Raw genomic sequence first — 20705 nt, 5'->3', positions numbered from 1 at the left:
TAAAGAAGGCTGAGCACCAAAGAATTGATGCTTTCAAATTGTGATGCTGGAGAAGGCTCTTGAGAGTTCCTTGGACTGCAATGAGATCAAACAAGCCAGTCTTAAAGAAAATCAATCCTAAATAGTCATTGAAAGGACTGATGGTGAAGCTGAAGCTCCAAAATTTTGGCTGCCTAATGGAAAAAGCCAGCTCATTGGAAAAGACCCTGATGCTGGGGAAGATCGAGGGCGGGGGAAGAAGCGGGTGACAGAGGATGAGATGGTTGGATGGCATCTTCGACTCAATGGACATGAGTTTGAGCAAACTCACTGAGGAGATGGTGAAGGACAGGGAAGCCTGGTGTGCTGCAGTGCATGAGGGTCACAAACAGCTGGACACAACTTAGTGACTGAACAACAACAAAGCCAGTTCCCAGAATCTTTTCTGCACGTTTGGAAGGTAAGGGAGGACTGAGGGTGACACTGGAGGTGAGGTCATCAGACTCCCCCTTTTACGGGAGAGTAAACTGGGTTCTTGGAGCCTTGGGATAAAGTGATTAAGGCTCTAGAATAGAGTCTTAAGTTTGATTTCAGGTCTGTGGCTAACTTACTGTATCCCTGACTAGGGTTCCTCTCTGGTGTCTGGACCTCTGCCCCCTTTCTGTAGGTACTACTGAGATAATAACAGCGTCTCATAAAGCAGTGTGAGGGTTTTAAGGAGAACGTGCTCATCACGTGCTGATCAGAGTGTCTAGCATATAGTAAGTGCTCAACTAACATAGTTATTAATATTAATATTAAGCCAACTTGTGGAAGACTTCAGATGCTCCCTCCAAACCTTTTCATCAAAACCATGCCCCTTTGCCCTCTCTTCCCTACGCCCTCCCTTTTGTCACTAGCCATTCTCATATCTCTGGAAAAACGAACTGGTTCTCCTTCAACCCTTCAGCTGCTTGAGTTCTGGTTGTAACCCCTTAAGTCAGGACAGGGCATCCGGAGGACTCAGATCCTCTTTCAAAACTTGGCTGCAACTGGCTCAGGAAAACAGCAAAGGACAGGGAGTCTGGGCCTCAGGGGTTCCGCCTCCCACAGGGTATGGTGTGTGTGTGTGTGTGTGTGTGTGTTGTATGAGTGAGTATGTGTGAGTGAATGTGTGTGAGAGTGTTATGTGTGTGAGTGAGTGTGAGTATGTGAGTGAATGTGTGTGAGAGTGTTATGTGTGTGAGTTGGAGTGTGTGTGTGACTGTGTGTTTGTGTGTGTGTGAGCGAGTGTGTGAGTGACTGTGCGTGAGAGTGTTGTATGTGTGAGTGAGTGTATGAAGGTGTGGGGACAAAGCAGACTGTGGCCTGCCCTGGGCCCTATCCAGGGATGGACCTCTTCATCCAATCTTTGGCCAAAGCCGAGTCTCCCAGCTTGGAAAGCCATGGAGTGGGGGGTGGGGGTAAGAGCTACACCCCAGGGAATGAAGGGCTCAAGGCTTGTGGAATCTGTGTCACAGGTCTAAGCCCCTCTCCAGACCTGGCACTTCAAGCTGTGGGCTGTAAACTGGAGCCCCTCTTGCTGAGAAGGACCATTGGGTAGAGGTTTCTACCAACTGCAGAGCCTCAACATCAGCATGTCCTCGGGGAATCCTGCCAGAAGGAGGAGCCTAGCCTTCCTGGGGGGCTTCAAGCACAGACATTGTGTGAGTTAAGAGACAGTCTGATTCTTGAAAGCAGAGGTTTCCTTAGCCTGCCTCAGGAGGCTGTGCTTTGCCACACCTGATGAACACTAGCCGTGGGTGTGTCCTCGCCAAAGACAGCTGCAATGACATATTACCCCCCCTCCACATTCTTCATTGAATGTGCTGTGGCTATTCTTCCTTTGAGACAGGATTAGGGGGTGTTCACATCCCTTTCTTTAAACCCAGGTGAGCCTTTGTGTCTGCCCCAAACAGAGGAACGTGTGGAAGTGATAGCAATGCTGCTAGACTTGGGCAGGCAGCCCCGTCCAGCTCCTGGCTCCTCTCGGGGGATGCTCCCTCAGAAAACCCATGTTATGAGGATGTCCAGGCCACGTGGAGAGGGTACATGGGTCTGATATCAGCTAACACCTCAGCTGACAGTCGGTATCCACCCGCAGAGTGACAAGCGAACAAGCCTTCCGATGATTCCAGCACTCAGCCTCTGCCCCCAAGGAGACCCCAGGCCCGTGGACCAGAGACAGTACCCCCCCCACCACCACTGTGCCCTGCTTGGACTCCTGACTCACAGAATAAATGAGCTCAATAAATGTTGTTAAGTCACTGAGTCTTGGGGTGGTTTGTAACATAGCCCTGGGAACTGGAACAGCACCCAAATTATGTTTGACTTTTCCTTTTCAAATCCAGCCCTCACTTCAGACTTTGAGACCATTCCCTTCTCTGCAGGCTCCCCTGCCTGGGGCAGCCTGAGCAAAAACCCTGCTCCCTGAAAGACCCTTTGAATCATCCCATTTCAGCATCCCGGGACCTGCAGATCCCGGCTCTGCCTCCGTACTCTGGGTGGGTCCCAGAGTGTCCCCGAGAGGGCGCTCCCCCGAGGCTGGGTGGTCCCAGGCCAGGCACCAGCTGACCTTAGGGATCCAGGCAGAATGTGTGCAGACCTAGTTCCCTTACTTGCCTGCTCGCACGAAGTTCACGCTCGGCTTGCTCCTCTCACACTTGACTTGACTTATGGGGTCCCTCTAACCTCCGCAGCGAGCAGGCATTGATTCTCACAAAGGTCATTATCTTCCTACCCTGGTTCCCCCCTCCCGCCTCCTCGGCTCCATCTCTGAGGTGGGTTTTCCTGGAACAGGAGGGAGGGAGGCACCCTTTCCCACCCCCGGGCCTGCGGATCGACCCCTCCGAGCGGGGGCTTGAGAGGGGGTGCCCTGGGAGCCGCACCCGTCAATCACGGAGGCACCGGCACGGCCTCACAGGCCATTAGGCGGAGGGCCGGCGCCCTGCTCACTCACCGGGCAGCCATCGGCAGGATGTTAGACGATCGCGGGGCAGCCATTCTTATGATTTATTCAAATACTCATTACAGTCAATCTATTTTTACACAGAGGTGAAGATGTGTGCTGATAACGGTTAATCATTTATAATTCCATGGACTCGTTGGGAGCCAATGTGCTATCAAAGTCGCAGCCGCTGCGGCCCGGGAGCCCCCGAAGCAGAGTGGGGAGGCTGCCCAGCCACAGGCCCTTCCACCTGACACTGCCTGAGCAGGGCCGGGATGGAGGGCACAGCTGGAAGTAAGGACCAGGGGACCCCAGACCAGTCTCCAGGAACTCAGCCTCATGAGGGCACTGTGCGGGCAGAGAGATACCCAGCAGACGGATAAGGCAAAGAAACCCAGAAGATGGAGAAACCACCTCTAGCTGGATCACCAAAGAAAGTTCCACTGAGCAGACTGGACAGGGGCCAGGACCTACAGATTAGAAGACTTCTGCCAAGTGGGAGAATCTGATGAGCAAATACACACTCATATAAGGTGCAGTGGTTCCTGGGCTGACCGGAGGGAGGCGACCAGCAGTATTTCCTTTTTCCTCCCTGGTGTCTCTCTAGAAACAACCAGACATAAAAGCAAGTGCGAGCTCTGAACTTGGCGCGGTTCCTCCTCCCACAGCCTCCCACGCTTAGCTCGCAGACCATAGTGGCTGGGGTCTGGCCTGGCCTTGCAAACTCAAGAATCTCCCTCTCCAGCACTCACGACACACAGAACACATCAGACCCACCATAATGCACAATCAATACAATCTAATTAAATAGGATGTTCTGTTACAGGGCCTCTTCGTCACATTCAGGCCTCATCTAATTACAGGTCCACCATATTTCACGTCCTGACCGGCTCATTGTCGAGCGCATCCCTCGCACAAGGCATGGTTGTGGAAGATCAGGTTCAGGGCTGGTCTTTAACCCATAACCTTATTGAGTTAGCTCAGAAAATGCCAATCAAAGTTACTCACAGTTCACAGTCCCTTTGCTGGTGAGCGGCATGGAGGTCGGCCTCAGAGTCCCACTCCAGTTTCAACCTGATAGTGAGAAAAGACATCTTTATAGACTGCGTGATTCAACACCTCCCCTCTAGGAGTCCCAGAGAAAAAGAAGCTCATGGCTGTGGGGTGCCCTGAGCTGAGCAAGGCAATGCTCATTTACCAATGCCTCTTGTCTGACCAAAGACCCTGGCAGAGGGGGACAGAATGGAGGAGCCCCTGGGAAAGCTTGAAATCCATATGGGGGAGCGGCCCAGACAAGCAAACACCACCACCAGTGCTGTGGTTTATGGCAGGATTACGGAAAGTGAAGAGTTCTGTCGGGTAAGAAGGGAGATGTTCGTGGGGAACAGTGATGGGGTGTGACTGATAAGATCAGAAAACATGATTGCTTTATCCTGGGATAAAGCAACAACAACAATAAAAATAAGAAAAACCCAGCACAGGGACTTCCCTGGTGGCCCAATGATTAAGAATCCACCTTGTAATTCAGGGGACTTAGGTTCAATCCCTAGTCAAGGAACTAAGACCCCTTATGCCTTGGAGCCACTAAGCCCGAGTGCCCCAACTCCTGAGCCCAAGTACCACAACTAGAGAGTCTGTGCACTGCAACGAAAAATCCCACATGACGGAGCGAAGATCCTGCATGTTGCAACTAAGACCCAGTACAGTCAAATAAATACATTTTTAAAAGAGAAAAAAAAAAAAAAAAAGCCAGCACATATTTATACCATCTACACTCACCCAGCCCAGCAGGAATAAAATTCATGAGTCCCATGATAAAAGTGCTGCCACGTCACTGGTGAAACAAGAATATCCATCAGATAAGATGAGAACATACATAAAGCGTGCTGAACTGTGGTGGAGACTAAAACTCCCTCTCTCTCCACAGAAACGGGGACTGTGAGAGCGGGAGGCTTCAGGGAAGCTTTCAGGGAGAGGGAGAACTTGACCGGGATCTTGGAGGATGGGTCAGGCAAGAGTCAGCTGGTGGAAGAAGACAGGGGGCATTCCAAGAAAGGGAGCAACCTGAGCAAGAATGATGGGGGGGAAAGCATGGGGTGTCTAGGGACGAGGCACAGGCTGCCCGCCTGAGACACTGGAGGAAGAATTAATGCTGAGTCAGCCAGCTGGGGCCAGAGCATCCCAGCTCGAGTGGCAGGTGGAGAGGTCAGGCTTGGGCTGGGAGCTCCTGGAGCCACGGAAGGTTTTCCTACAAAGAAATGTCATGAAAGAGAGGACCCTCCCCACCCCCACCACTCTGTAGTATTTCCTTTTAATTAAGAAGAGAGGCTTCCTGGAAAAGGTGGAGTTTCAGACAGGACATTCAGGAATGGAGTGTGATACAACGCTCTCTTGTTCATGATGACATCACTCAAGATGAGGCACTTCCTGGGGCTATCTACTAACATCTCCAGGACCAAGACTGCTGATTCATGGAGGTGCCTCAGAGACAAGACCAGACCACTGATGGCATGTGGCTGAGGACGAGGACTGCATTTATGAATCTGTTTAGCCCACAACGTGACAGGTTCTCACCAAGTGTCTGCTGCAGTGTTCAGAGGTGGACTCTGTTCATTCTAACCAGAACCTGAAAACCAGCTCCTAGCTGGCAATGGGCTCCAACTTGTAATCTTCTACACTATTGACACATTGCTGCTGAGCATATATGAACTCAAGACAGGAAGTTTCTTGATTGAACTGCATGCAGTGAGGATTTATCCCTGCCTCCTGGGACTGACTGTTGAGACACCAGAGACTTGGCAGGAAATAGGTTGGACTTGCAGTGCATGCGCTGCTCAGCTGGACAGGACAGCCACTCTGTTCGGGAGATGGATTCTGATGGACATGTGTTACAAAGCTTGGAACAAGTTGAAAGGATGGGCCAAAACTGAAAAGTCAATTTTTCCCGCGACCAGTTTTTATCTCTCACACAACAACCATATCTCTCACGACAACCATAAATGAAATAAATTTGAAAATAAAAAAATTCTTATTACAATCCTATCACTCTAAACCATCAAATTTTATACACTATGTCCATATGCAAATCCATTTTAGTTTTTTACTGAGTTGTAGAAAAAGATTTGACAAGAATAAATATACCAAATCCTACTCTTAACATTCAAAAGTCAATTGCAAAAGTCACACATTGGGAATTTCCCCGGTGGTCCAGGGGTTAAGAATATGCAGGGGACATGAGGTCGATTCCTGATCTGGGAAAATTTCACATGCCAAGGGGCAATGAAGCTTGTGTGCCACAACCACTGAAGTCCAAGCGTCTAGAGCCCGCATTCCACAACAAGAGCAGCCCCTGCTTGCCTCAACTAGAGAGAACCCATGCTTAGCAACAAAAACCCAGCACAGTCAAAAAAAAAAAAAAAAGAAATCACAGATTGGGGTGACCTGGTTTTTTGAAAAAGGGCAAGTGTTATTTGAGTTAAATGCAAGTTGAGGTAGAGCCCAGGGTGTGATATTGCTGCCAACCCCCTTACATTGATCTCAGTTGCCTTCAGTTCAGTTCAGTCGCTCAGTCATGTCCGACTCTTTGCAACCCCATGAATCTCAGCACGCCAGGCCTCCCTGTCCATCACCATCTCCTGGAGTTCACCCAGACTCAGTTGCCTTAATAGCTGTATGATAGGCAACCAAGAGAATGGTCCTCTCACTTTAGACTTATCGATCTACATTACTTTTAGATGCAGTTTTGACATCATATTTTAATAACTTTGACAGTGATAAGTAGAAGAGAGAGGTGAGCAAAGATGTCTAGTGGTCAAAGTACTGGCGGCTGCTGCTGCTAAGTTGCTTCAGTCGTGTCTGACTCTGTGCGACCCCACAGACAGCAGCTCACCAGGCTCCCCCGTTTAACAGTTTAGTAATTCAAAGCACAACCTCTGGAAGCAGACAGTACAGGTGTCTATCACAGCCCCACCGCTTCCTGGCAGTGGGCCCATGGGTAAGTTACTTAACTTCTCTGCATCTCAGTTTTTCATATGTTATTGTTCAGTCGCTAAGTCATGTTTGACTCTTTGCAACCTCACTGACTGTAGCACACCAGGCTCCTCAGTCCTTCACTATCTCCCAGAGTTTGCTCAGATTCATGTCCATTAAGTCAGTGATGCTATCTAACTATCTCATCCTCACCACATCCTTTTCCTTTTGCCTTCAATTTTTCACAGCATCAGGGTCATTTTCAATGAGTCAGCTCTTTGCATCAAGTAGTCAAGTATTGGGGCTTTAGCATCAGACTTTCCAATGAATATTCACAGTTGATTTCCTTCAGGATTGACTAGTTTGATCTTGTTTTAGTCCAAAGGGGCTCTCAAGAGTCTTCTCCAGTACCACAATTCAGAAGCATCAATTCTTCGGCACTCAGCCTTCTTTATGGTCCAACTCTCACATACATAAATGACTACCAGAAAAACCATAGCTTTGATTATACAGATCTTTGTTGGTAAAGTGATGTCTCTGCTTTCTAATTTGTCATGGGTTTCCCCATGGGCTTGGTTTGTCATGGGCTTCCCTGGTAGCTCAGCTGGTAAAGAATCTGCCTGAAATGCAGGAGACCCCAGTTTGATTTCTGGGTCAGGAAGATCCCCAGGAGAAGGGATAGGCTACCCACTCCAGAATTGTTGGGCTTCCCTGTTGGCTTAGATGGTAAATAATCCACCAGCAATGCAGGAGACCTGGATTTGATCCCTGAGTTGGGAAGATCCCCTGGAGGAGGGAATGGCAACCCACTGCAGTATTCTTGCCTGGAGAATCCCCATGGACAGAGGAGCCTGGCGGGCTACAGTCCAGGGGGTCACAGAGTCAGACATGACAGAGCACCTAAGCACAGCACAGCACAAGTTTGTCATAGCTTTCCTTCCAAGGAGCAAACATCTTAATTCCATGGTTGCAGTCACTGTTTGCAGTAATTTTGGAGTCCACGAAAATAAAATCTGTCACTGCTTCCATTTCCCCCCTTCTATATGCCGTGAAGTGATGGGACCAGATGCCATGATCTTTGTTTTTTAATGTTGAGTTTCAAGTTTTTTCACTGTCCTCTTTCACCTTCATCAAGAGGTTCTTCAGTTCCTCTTCACTTTCTGCCATTAGAGGTATCATCTGAATGTCTGAGGTTGCTGATATTTCTTCCAGCAATCTTGATTCCAGCTTGTGATTCATCAGTCCAGCATTTCGTATGATGTACTCTGCACATAAGATGAATAAGCAGGGTGACAATTTACAGCCTTGACATACTCTTTTCCCAATTTTGAACCAGTCCATTGTTTCATGTCCAGTTCTAACTGTTGCTTCTTGACCCACATACAGGTTTCTCAAGAGGCGGATAAGGTGGTCTGGTATTCCCATCTCTTTAAGAATTTTCCAGTTTGTTGTGGTCCACATAGTCAAAGCCTTTAGCATATTTAATGAAGCAGAAGTAGATGTTTCTCTGGAATTCCCATGCTTTCTCCATGAATGTTGGCAATTTGGTCTCTGCCTTTCCTAAACCCAGCTTATACATCTGGAAGTTCTCAGGTCACATACTACTGTAGCCTAGCTTGAAGAATTTTGGGCATAACCTAACTAGCATGTGAAATGAGCACAATTATATGAAGCTTCAACATTCTTTTGGATTGCCCTTCTTTGGGACTGGAATGAAAACTGACCTTTTCCAGTCCTGCGGCCACTGCTGAGTTTTCTAAATGTGCTGGCATATTGAGTGCAGCACTGTAACAGCATCATCTTTTAGGAGTTTGAAATAGCTCAGCTGGAATTTCATCACCTTCAGTAGCTTTATTTGTAGTAATGCTTCCTAAGGCCCACTTGACTTCATGTTCCAGGACGTCTGGCTCTAGGTGAGTGACCACACCATCATGGTTATTCAGGTCATTAAGACCTTTTTCATATAGTTTTTCTGTGTATTCTTGCCACCTCTTCTTAACCTCTTCTGCTTCTGGTAGGTGGCTTCTGTCCTCGCTATTGTGCCCATTCTTGCATAAAATGTTCCTTTGGTATCTCTAATTTTGGGGAAGAGATCTCTAAGTCTTTCCCATTCTGTTGTTTTCCTCTATTTCTTTGCATTGTTCATTTAAGAAGACCTTCTTATCTCTCCTTGCTATTCTTTGGAACTCTTCATTCAGTTGGGTATATCTTTCCCTTTCTCGCTTGCCTTTTGCTTCTCTTCTTTTCTTTGCTATTTGTAAAGCCTTCTCAGACAACCACTTTGCCTCCTTGCATTTCTTTTTCATTGGTATGGTTTTATTGTTTACTACCTCCTGTACAATGTTAAGGAACTTTTGTCCATAGTTCTCAGTTCCCACCTGTAAAATGGCGCTAATGAGGGTTCTGTTTGCCTTTGAGGTTGGCTGTGAGGGTTGAATGGATCCATATACTGTAAAGTGCCTAGAACAGTGCCTTGCACAAAATAAGCACGCATTGCATATTACCTGTCATTGTTGTGATTTTAATTATCAGGAGCCATGAGGTAGAAGATATGGGAGAAGAAACTAGAGATGGACCTCCATTTGCCCCTCTTTAACATAACCCATTGGTCCTAGTTCTATTGACAACAATCTCTCTCCCCCATGGAGTCCTCCAGATATTTGAAGAGGGGCTGGTGTTGCTCCACAGGGTAGACTTAGGGCTAATTGACAGATATTTGAGGAAGCCAGTCTGCAGTTCAATATATAAGGACTTCTCTAGTCCAAAGAACCATCCAACAGGGAGTTAGAAAGTGAGCTTCTAACTCAGGAAAGAGGATCCTGTGTTGGGTAAGAAGATGCCCCTGAGCATGGTCTCCCAGACGTGGCTCCCCTCACCCATAAAACACTAAAAAGAAAGCACCGGGAGAGTGGGAGGAGTGACAAACATGCATATCGGTAAAATATTAAAAGTGTCTTTGTTTATCAGTGTTTTACAAAGTAAATCAATCCTTCAAGGTAAGGAGAGCACAAAGGGCCACTCACTGAACTCTGAAATGAATGGGGCGTCATAAACAGCAGCACCCCTGCCCCACCACCGTCACGCCTGCCTCCTCTTTCTGTCTCTATGCGTCCATCTCTCTCTCTCTCACACCCAACACACACACACACATATGTGCACACACAACCTCTCTGCATTGTCCTTGATTGCCACTCCTCACTCTGCACCAGCGGAAAAGTCTTCCTGTCTGGCACTGACCCAGGGATGCCTGCTGGGGAGCCATGTGCATGTCATTCTAGGGCCTTCCAAGGCCAGCAGCCTCTCTCCCTGTAACGCCACATCAAAGGCCTTGTGACAAGCAGCCCTGCCATTACACAACCGGAATCTAAACTCAGGCCTGCCTTACTCACTAATGAAGATAGATGTGAATCATAAATGGGATTTATAAATATGTGGACATTCGTGAAATGGTAAATGAGGAGGGAGCTGAAGAACATTCATCATTAAGAGGTTGAGGGGGACAGAAGAAAGCTTCCCACAGGAGGGGGCACCCTAGAACTTGACTCTGCATGCCCAAGAAGAGCTGAGCCAGCTCCCATGAAGCATCCTGGGTAAGAGAGAAGGCTGGAGGGAGATGAGCTTGGAACTTAGCAAGATGGGGCTGGGGGGTGGTCTAACACAGAGGGCACTAGACCAAGGGCATCATGGGTTCACACCCTGACCCCATCATTAACTTCCTGTGTGGTCTTGAACATGGAACTTTAACCACTGCCTGCTTCAGTTTCCCCATCAGCAAAATGATAGTGCTTGACTAGATGATTCTGGAAGCGTGTGACTTCTACACATCTCTGATGTTGCCCAGACGCACCCCTTCCCCCACCGCCCCATGGAGGCCCTGAAGTAGCTCAGTCTATGACTGTGGTTAGGAATAGAGACGTAGCAGGCAGCAGTTCTGGGTTTAGCATGGGCCCATCACCTCCCTAACCTTGATCTCTACAAACATCAATGTCTGCATCTTTAAAAGGGGAATAAGAGCAGTGCCTTTAAATGAGGTGATGTCCCAAGAGCGTTTTGCGCAATGCCTGGAACATACTCATAACAATGAATGGGGCTGCTGTTGCTGCTCTTCAGCATGAGGAGGTGAGGGCTGGTAGCAGCTCGATGGGGAAAGGGAGGCAAATCAAGAAGTCTGTGGGTCTCTGCCTTCATCTCACCACCCATGACAAGCCACTCTGCTCTTCCCCTGACCAGGCCTTTAGGAGGAGGACAAATTGTGACATGACAATCTGTTCTCAGGCACGCAGAGTCTGTCTGGATGGTCCCCATCTCTGATAAACCTCTGTAGGCACATAAGCAAAACTGCCCAAAGAGAAACAAAACTTTAAAAAGACGCTCCCAGGCTTCCCTGGTGGCTCAGTGGTAAGGAGTCCGCCTGCTAATGCAGGAGACTTGGGCTCGATCCCTGGTCTGGGAAAATCCCACATGCTGTGGAGCAACTAAGCCCGTGAACCACAACTACTGAGCATGTGCTCTAGAGCCCGGGAGCTCCAACCGCCGAGCGCGTGCGCTAGAGCCTGGGAGCCCCAACCACCGAGCGTGTGCTCTAGAGCCCGGGAGCCCCAACCAGAGCCTGGGAGCCCCAACCGCCGAGCGCGTGCGCTAGAGCCTGGGAGCCCCAACCACCGAGCGTGTGCTCTAGAGCCCGGGAGCCCCAACCAGAGCCTGGGAGCCCCAACCGCCGAGCGCGTGCTCTAGAGCCCGGGAGCCCCAACCAGAGCCCGGGAGCCCCAACCAGAGCCCAGGAACCCCAACCGCCGAGCCTGGGCGCTAGAGCCCAGGAGCCCCAACCGCCTAGCGTGTGCTCTAGAGCCCGGGAGCCCCAACGGCCGAGCACGTGCTCTAGAGCCCGGGAGCCCCAGCTGCTGACGCCCTCACTCTACAGCCCATGTTCTGCAACAAGAGAAGCCACCGCAATGAGAATCCCACATACCAGAACTAAAGAGTAGCCCCTGATTGGCACAACTTGAGAAAGCCCACACAGCAGTGAAGACCCAGCGCAGCCAAATATAAATAAATAAGACCCTCTGAGACAGAGTAATCTGCAGGGTCTCAGTGGGTGCTGCGTCTCCTGCCTCATCACCCCGAGAACCCTCTCTACTCCATCTCCACTCCCCTCACACACACCCCCAGGAAAGCTCCCTGTGGTTTATGTTTAATGTCAGAGTGAGGCTCACAGTCAGTCACAGCATCGCAGGCCCTGAGCACCAGCCTCTCAATGACACAACTGAGGAAACGAACACCGAGAGACTCGGCTGGCATTAAGTGCTTGGCTCTGAGAAACGTATCCGTCCAGCCCCGAGGGTGCTGCACAGGTCTCCTCAGATCCGGTTGAGAACAGGCTCATTTCCCGCCGTCCTCAGCCCCCTGGGCTGCAGGCAGGTCTGGGCGCCCAGCTGCAGAGAGGACCAGGGAACTTCCTTCAGTCATGCCCTCCGGCCTCAGCCCGAGACTCTAAGCCAGGTCCTACACCTGTAAAGAGGGCACCCTCGGGGATGAGAAAACACCAAGACACAAGACGTACTTATTCTCCATCAGGAACATCACTGCTCTTCTTCCTGGCCCATCGTCACCTGCCTTAGGCTTCCTTCTCTCTTCTGGGCCCCTAATCCATCTCTGGGCCTCCAGCCTCATCCCTTTCGGCCCGTCCACCACTTCCCCCAAGCCCAGGATCTCCCTGAAACACAAATTCCGTCATGTCCGTTCCTCCTCCAAATCCTCCAAGGACAGCTCAGCGTCTGGCAGAGGTCACCCACCGGCAGCCGTGAGCCAGCCTCTTGCCTGCTTGATGTTTTCATAAACACTGACAACATCTAAAAAGCTGAAAGTTTCACATTTGAAAATCCAGATCCTAGGTTTTTCTCCCAAATTCGGGATGAACGCCAATCTTGCATCTTCACGTGGCAGTTGCTGGATGACACCAAGTGTCAGGGGCCCCCTTTTGAGGCATGGGTCCCCCTGTTTGTCTCACAGAGAGAAGGCAGGTGTCACTTGCAAGAAGCCCACAGGGCCGGGCACCTGGAGGCTGACTCACGCTGCCAGCTGAGGGCTCAAGGTGACAGGAGGTGGCTCATTGCGTTCTTAGCCATGCTGTTCCCAGCCAGGCCCACAAGCGTTCCTCCTTCTCTCTCCCTTGGATCACTGTTTCACCTCTGGCCAGGAGACAGCCAGAGAAGGTCCTAGGGCAGTTTCTAGGAATGCCAGGACTACAGGGCCCCACCCCTGAGTCCAGCCTCTCCCCACCCCCAACTCAGTGGAGGCTGCACCCCCTCCCTTTATTTCCATCCCACTGTTCCTATCAAAGCCCTAACAGCACATATTTTGTTAATTGTACAAACCTAATGGGGGAATGCATTGGCAAAAAAGGGTAATGGCCATCAGACCAGCAATAAAACAAAATTAATGGCCCATAGGAAGAAATCATGTCCACTTAATCCCGGCTCTGAAACTCTAATAGAATAATGGAATACCAGCGGAGGGGTTTTTCTCTCCATGCAGATTGCTTACACCATGTTAATCACTTGCAAAGCAGGCCACATACCACTCCGGCTCACATGACCCTCCAGGGAAAGTAGCAGACCAGAAACATTTAGTGCCAGGCTCATTACTGACATGCCCCACCAGCAGCGACACCTTCCCCCCTTCCCCACCTCCCCAGGTGACTCTGGGACAGCAAGTGGGGGTGTCGTTGAGAGCCATCAGGTGTGGTGGGCCGGAAAGCGAGACACATGACCCCTAACAATAGCAGACCTTTATTGAGTGCTTACTGTGTGCCAGACACTGGGCTGGTTGAGCACTTTCCAGGTACTGTATTATATCTTCATCTTCTGTAGCCACAGAGGCCAGCAGGATAGCCACTAGCTACCTCTGGCTTTTTATTTATTTTTTAAGTTTTTTTTAATTAAAAAATTATTTTTGGCTATGCTGGATCTTTATAGCTATGCACGGGCTTTCTCTAGTTGTGGTGAGCAGTGGCTACTCTCTAGTTAATGGTGTTCGGGCTTCTCGTTGCGGTGGCTTCTCTTGTTGCAGAATCTTCCCAGTAGCTCAGACAGTAAAGAATCTACCTGCAATGCAGGAGACCTGGGTTCGATCCCTGGGTCAGGAAGATCCTCTGGAGAAGGAAATGGCAACCCACTCCAGTACTCTTGCCTGAAGAATCCCATGGACAGAGGAGCCTGGTGGGCCACAGTCCACGGGTTGCAAAGAGTCGGACATGCCTGAACGATTCACACTACTGCTACTACTCTTGTTGCAGAGTATGGGCTCTAGGGCACGTGGACTCATTAGTTTCAATTCCCAGGATCTAGAGCACAGGCTCAGTAGTTATGGCATATGGGCTTATTTGCTGTGCCACATGTGGGATCTTCCTGGATCAGGGATAAAACCAATGTCTCCTGCACTGGCAGATAGATTCTTTAGCACTGAGCCACCAGGGAAAGCCCTATGTCTATTTTTTTTTAAGGTAAGCTTCTTTTTTGTTTGGCTGTACCACGAGGCACGTGGGATCTTAGTTCCCCAACCATGGATGAACCCATGCCTCCTGTATTGGGAGCATGGAATCTTAACCACAGGACCATCTGCCAAGGGAGTCCCTACATCTGGCTTTCAAAATACAAATCCTAATTCATGAAAATGAAATAAAACCTGAAATTTAGTCTTCAGCCTCACTGGCCGCATTTCAAGTGCTTGACAGCCATGTGTGGCTGTTGTAATGGGAGGCCCAGAAAGACCACGCTCCCATCGTCACAGGCAGACAGTGGCACTCTAGTATATGAAAGTCAATTGTCTTGCTCATCAAACTGATTCTGAAATCAAGGCAAGCAGCCCAAGGTCATGGCTGAGCTGGGTTCGAGCCCAGGTCTCATTCAGCCTGGCTCCAGAATCCCCACCTTCCACACAATTTCTTGATAGAATGAGTGGTTGAGGTGGCTAGGAAACCCTTTGATGGTTAGCTGTAGAAAGACTCTTCTGTCTGCCACAGGCCCCCAGACCCCTAGAGAGCAGACAGACCCTAGGACTCCACTTGGGGGCCAGCACTATGGGGTCTCAAACCCCGGAAGGTCATCTGGAGAAGGAGGGCTTCATACTTCATCTAGCCCAACCTCCTTCAATTTATGGATGAAGAAACCAATGCACAGAAAAGTTAAGTGGCTTGTCCAAAGTCAGACAGCTGATTAGTGACAGAGACAGGACTACAGTGCAGATTTCCTGATGACCACGCCTCACTGGCCAAGGAACAGGACCAAGCCAGCCTCTGAGAGAAGGAGAGAGAAGGAGGTGGTGTCTCTGCAACCTTCCTAGGGCGCCCTGGCCAGATCAGAAGATGCTGGGAGGCACCTGAGGGGACTGGGCTCTGCGGAGAAGCAGCAGAGGAAGAAAGAGGGGCAGCCATGGGCCTAGAAACTGCAGCGATTCAAAGCACGACACTGCATGGCTACTGCTGCTAAGTGGCTTCAGTCATGTCCGACTCTGTGCGACCCCATAGAGCAGCCCACCATGCTCCCCCATCCCTGGGATTCTCCAGGCAAGAATACTGGAGTGGGTTGCCATTTCCTTCTCCAGCGCATGAAAGTGAAAAGTGAAAGTGAAGTAGCTCAGTCGTGCCCGACTCTTAGCACCTCCATGGATTGCAGCCCACCAGGCTCCTCCGTCCATGGGATTTTCCAGGCAAGAGTACTGGAGTGGGTTGCCATTGCCTTCTCCGGCATGGCCACTAACTTTGGAAAAAATAGTATGTCAAGATCTATTGCAATTAAAAATACACAGACACTTCTCCTCAGCAGCCCCAGTTTGAGAATGTATCTTATAGAAAGGAAAGTACCAGAGATTTCCCTGGAGGTCTAGTGGTTAAGACTCCAAGCTTCCAGTGCACGGAGTGTGGGCTTCATATCTGGTCAGGGAACTAAGACCCCACAAGCCAAATGGCATGGCCAAGAAATAAAAATAAATAAATACAATTTTTTTTTAGAAAAAGGAAAGTACCCATGCATGAGGATAATGCAGCAGCAATTTGTAGTGGGAAGAAGTGAAAAAGAAGCTAGATATCCACCAGGTGGGGAATGTTCGAGTAACCTGCAACACAGCTATACTATCATTAAATGCTGCTACTCAAAAGGCTAGAGCTTCCCTGGTGGCTCAGCTGCTAAAGAATCCTCCTGCAGTGAGGGAGGCCTGGGCTTGACCCCTGGGTTGGGAAGATCCATGAAGGAAGGCATGGCAACCCACTCCAGCATTCTCGCCTGGAGAATCCCATGGACAGAGGAGCCTGGCGGACTACAGTCTGTGGAGTTGCGAAGAGTTGAATGTGACCGAGCACAGCACAGTGCATTCAAAAGAGCAAGTTAGAGCTACATCTTTTGCCACAAGAGACGGCCATAATGTTCCAAGTAAGAAAACTGAGTAGCAGAATGATGTGTGTGGTGTGATTCCATTTCTGTAAAAACAGAGAAAAACTCCAGATTGAGTGCATCCATGTGCATGAGTCTGTGTGAGCACAGAGATGGAAGGAACAGCCTGCCGTATTCACGCCGGTGCTGATGTGAGACAAGGAACAGAGGGGTGAAGGACCACCGCTGTTCGGACACCTTTGCCTGATTTCAGGTTGCAATGAGCACTGCCACTTTTGTAATTTTTGAAAAGAAACTCTATTTTTTTTTTTTAAATTGCTCAGTCGTGTCCTACTCTTTACGACCCCATGGACTGGAGTGAGTACCCTTTCCCTTCTCCAGGGGATCTTCCCAACCCAGGGATCAAACCCAGGTCTGCCACATTGCAGGCATATTCTTTACCAGCTGAGCCACAAGGGAAGCCCAAGAATACTGGAGTGGGTAGCCTATCCCTTCACCAGGAGATCTTCCCAACCCAGGAATCGAAACAGGGTCTCCTGCATTGCAGGTGGACTCTTTACCAACTAAGCTATCAATAAGGAAAAGAAGATAACTGATAAAAGAAAGAAAAACTGGCTGGACTTGGGAGGCAGTCAAATTCAACTTCAAACCTGCCTTACTGGGACTTCCCTGGTGGTCCAGTGGCTAAGACTCCAAGCTCCCAAGGCAGGGGGCCCAGGTTCGATTCCTGGTCAGGGAACTAGATCCCACATTCTGCAACTCAGACCCAGAGCAGACAAATAAATAAATTACAAAACAAAACAAAACAAAACCTGCCTTACTAGCTGCATTGTGTTGGGCAAGTTACTTAACCTCTGTCCATCTTTGTTTCCTCACCTGGAAACTAATGATAATAATATCATAGCATGGTTGGTGGTGGGTGGAGGGGTGGGAAAATGAATTCAAAGCTACTCAATAGCCTGGAACTTTTTAATCAACGTTGAGGGACTGGTCTGCCCAATACACAGAGGTACTTTCTGAATTGACCCTGCTGGGCACTGATGTAGGAATTAATCATATGCTTCCCAGGGCCCCTGTATTTTGTCTTCTATTACAGTTCTATTATGTCTGTCTCCTTCCCAGACCATAAGTTCCTTGTGGGCAGGAACAGTACCTTATTTATTTATTCATTCATCCAGTCATCCATTTATTCCATTTATTATCAAGTTAATAGTAACTTAGTACATCATGCAGAGTACAATACGCAGAGGACATCATGAGAAACGTTGGGCTGGATGAAGCACAAGCTGGAATCAAGATTGCTGGGAGAAATATCAATAACTTCAGATATGCAGATGACACCACCCTTATGGCAGAAAATGAAGAAGAACTAAAGAGCCTCTTGATGAAAGTGAAAAAGGAGAGTAAAAAAGTTGACTTAAAGCTCAACATTAAGAAACTAAGATCATGGCATCTGGTCCCATCACTTCATGGCAAATAGATGGGGAAACAGTGGAAACAGCAGCAGACTTTATTTTTCTGGGCCCCAAAATCACTGCAGATGGTGACTGCAGCCATGAAATTAAAAGATGCTTATTCCTTGGAAGAAAAGTTATGACCAACCCAGACAGCATATTAAAAAGGTCCGTCTAGTCAAGGCTATGGTTTTTCCAGTAGTCATGTATGGATGTGAGAGTTGGACTGTAAAGAAGGCTGAGTGCCGAAGAATTGATGCTTTTGAACTGTGGTGTTGGAGAAGACTCTTGAGTGTCCCTTGGACTGCAAGGAGATCCAACCAGTCCATCCTAAAGGAGATCAGTCCTGAATATTCACTGGAAGAACTGACATTGAAGCTGAAACTTGAATACTTTGGCCACCTGATGAGAAGAGCTGACTCATTTGAAAAGACCCTGATGCTGGGAAAGATTGAAGGCTGGAGGAGATGGGGCCAACAGAGGATGAGATGATTGGATGCCATCACTGCTTCAATGTACATGAGTTTGAGTAAACTCCGGGAGTTGGTGATGGGACAGGGAGGCCTGGCATGCTGCAGTCCATGGGGTTGCAAAGAGTCGGACATGACTGAGCGACTGAACTGGACTGAACTATTAATAACTGAATAATTGTGTCTTAGACACATGCACCAACACTGTGCCTGACATCAGAGATACAACAATAAATAGAACAGAAAAGCTCCTGATTTCATGGAGCTCATGTTCTAATAGTTCACATTATATAACTCACAATTATATAATGTTGAGATGATAAGCACTGAAGAAAAAGATGCCCAAGGCAAGGACTTACTGTACAGCACAGGGAACTCCACTCAGTGTTATGTTCCAGGCTGGATGGAAAGGGAGTTTGGGGGAAATGGATACACGTATTAATATATGTTTGGCCGAATCCCTTTGCTGTCCACCTGAAACTATCACAACACTAAAAATAGACTATACCTTAATACAAAATAAAAAGTTCTTTTTTTTTTTTTTTTAAAGAAAAGGAAAAACAGCAACAGGCTAGGGAGCAGAAGTGACTGGGGAGGGCATCTTCAAGAGGGAGGATATGAAAGAGCCTCAGAGTTCCCTAAGAAAGTACTCTTTGGGTGTATTCCACAGACCCACTGAGGTTAGTAGTTATGCAAATGATGTTAGTTGAAGAACAAAGTAAAAATAGATTCGGTGGAGAACAGAGAATAATTAAGACTTCTTAAAAAACATCCCTCTACTTCTAAGTTTATACCCCAAAGAATTGAAAGCAGGGACTCAAAAAGCCAATTTGTATTCCCATGTTCATAGCAGCGTCATCCATAGGAGCCGGAAAGTGAAAGCAACACAAGCATCCACCGCTGGATGATGGATAAACAAAGGCGGTCTGAGATGGCTGGATGGCATCAGGGACTCGATGGACGCGAGTCTGAGTGAACTCCGGGAGTTGGTGATGGACAGGGAGGCCTGGCGTGCTGCGATTCATGGGGTTGCAAAGAGTCGGACACGACTGAGCGACTGAACTGAGCTGAACTGAAGTACTATGGAGTGGTTCAACCTGATGAAAGGAAGGACAAGAGCTACAGCGTGGATAAACCTGGAGAACATAATGCTTTGTGAGATAATCCAGTCACAAAGTAACAAGTGCTGCATGGTTCCACTGCCATGAGGAACCCAGAGTACTCACATTTACAGAGGGAAAATAGAAAGGGGGTTATTAGGGACTGGGGGAGAGAAATGAAGAGTTTTGGTTAATAGATACAGAGTTTAAGGGAATTCCCTCGTGGTCCAGTGGCTAACACCCTATGCTCCCCATGCAGGGGGCCTGGGTTCGATCCCTGGTCAGGGAACTAGATCCTGCTGCTGCTGCTGCTAAGTCGCTTCAGTTGTGTCCGACTCTGCGCGACCCCATAGATGGCAGCCCACCAGGCTCCCCCGTCCCTGGGATTCTCCAGGCAAGAACACTGGAGTGGGTTGCCATTTCCTTCTCCAACACGTGAAAGTGAAAAGTGGAACTGAAGTCGCTCAGTCGTGTCCAACCCTCAGCGACCCCATGGATTGCAGCCTTCCAGGCTCCTCCATCCATGGGATTTTCCAGGCAAGAGTACTGGAGTAGGGTGCCATTGCCTTCTCCGAACTAGATCCTACATGCCACAATTAAAAGAGTTCACACACCACAACTAAACAAATTCCACATGCTGTGACTAAAGACCCCGCATGTCACAATCAAAACTGAAGAACCCATGTGCCACAACTAAGAACCAGTGCAGTCAATAAATAAAGAAATAAATATTTTTTTAAAAAATACAGAATTTCAGTTATGCAAGATAAAAGCATTTTGTAAATGGATGATGGTGATGGTTCAACAGTATGTGGACTGTGAACTTCCAAATGTTCAAGCTGGATTTAGAAAAGGCAGAGGAACCAGAGATCAAATTGTCAACATCCGTTGGATCATCAAAAAAGCAAGAGAGTTTCACATAAACGTCTACTTCTGCTTTATTGATTACACTAAAGCCTTTAACTGTGTAGATCACAATAAACTGTGGAAAATTCTTCAAGAGATGGGAATACCAGACCACCTTACCTGCCTTCTAAGAAATCTGTATGCAGGTCAAGAAGCAAGAGTTAAAACCAGACTTGGAACAACAGACTGGTTCCAAATTGGGAAAGGGGTACGTCAAGGCTGTATACTGTCACCCTGCTTATTTAACTTATAGGTAGAGTACATCATGCAAAATGCCGGACTGGATGAAGCACAAGCTGGAATCAAGATTGCCGGGAGAAAAATCAATAACCTCAGACATGCAGATGACACCACCCTTATGGCAGAAAGCAAAAAGGAATTGAAGAGCCTCTTGATGAAACTGAAGGAGGAGAGTGAAAAAGCTGGCTTAAAACTCAAAATTCAAAAAACAAAGATCGTGGCATCCGGTCCCATCA

General features: G+C 48.4%; 1 protein-coding gene across 3 annotated transcripts in view; it reads right to left on the bottom strand.

The window, feature by feature from the left end:
* PKNOX2 (PBX/knotted 1 homeobox 2) overlaps nucleotides 1-20705 on the bottom strand; it is a 294478-nt gene that overhangs the window by 207930 nt on the left and 65843 nt on the right. For all 3 annotated transcript variants that reach the window (XM_060404255.1, XM_027959268.2, XM_042238115.1), the window contains one exon: nucleotides 3953-4018. The gene's annotated coding sequence lies outside the window, so the exon portion shown is untranslated. The remainder of the gene's footprint in view (nucleotides 1-3952; nucleotides 4019-20705) is intronic.

The sequence above is a fragment of the Ovis aries genome, chromosome 21 (assembly GCF_016772045.2).
Source record: "Ovis aries strain OAR_USU_Benz2616 breed Rambouillet chromosome 21, ARS-UI_Ramb_v3.0, whole genome shotgun sequence".
Lineage (NCBI taxonomy): Eukaryota > Metazoa > Chordata > Mammalia > Artiodactyla > Bovidae > Ovis > Ovis aries.
This window is presented reverse-complemented; position numbering and strand designations above follow the sequence as displayed.